Source organism: Olea europaea, unplaced genomic scaffold, assembly GCF_002742605.1.
Source record: "Olea europaea var. sylvestris unplaced genomic scaffold, O_europaea_v1 scaffold44, whole genome shotgun sequence".
Classification (NCBI taxonomy): domain Eukaryota; kingdom Viridiplantae; phylum Streptophyta; class Magnoliopsida; order Lamiales; family Oleaceae; genus Olea; species Olea europaea.
In genome coordinates, this window is record NW_019262707.1 from 254337 (window position 1) to 254874 (window position 538).

The window sequence follows — 538 nt, forward strand, 5'->3', positions numbered from 1 at the left end:
ATAAATTTTCTATTTGCAAATATAGTATTGTAGATAGTCTCAAACTCATTTGAATTTAGATGATTTTTCAAAACAACCATGTATGTGTACAAAGAATGAATATATTAAACAAAGTCAAAAGCTAGCTGCCGATTTCAGAATTTATGATAGAAGATATCTTTGATGTAATCATATTAGAGTTTGAAAAGTTGATGTCTCATTTAGCTATCATGTTTCTTCACGTTGGCATGCATTGGATAACAAACCAACTCTCTATTTTCTTTTTGATAACAACAAAAAGGCCTTGTACAAATCAACTAAAAATCTTTTGGTTAGGATAAGACCTATCTTCTACTCTAGTCTACACCTATAAATAGTAGGCTAGAATCCCACATTTTACCACACCAAAAATTCATACGTGAAATAGAGAAAGAGAAAGATAAAAGAGAGAGAGAGAGAGAGAAAGGAGAAAAAAAGGAAGACAGAAAGCAGCATTAGAAATAGAATTTCATACATCGAGTATTTTAATCACATACTTTCAAAGCGGAAGAACGATTTT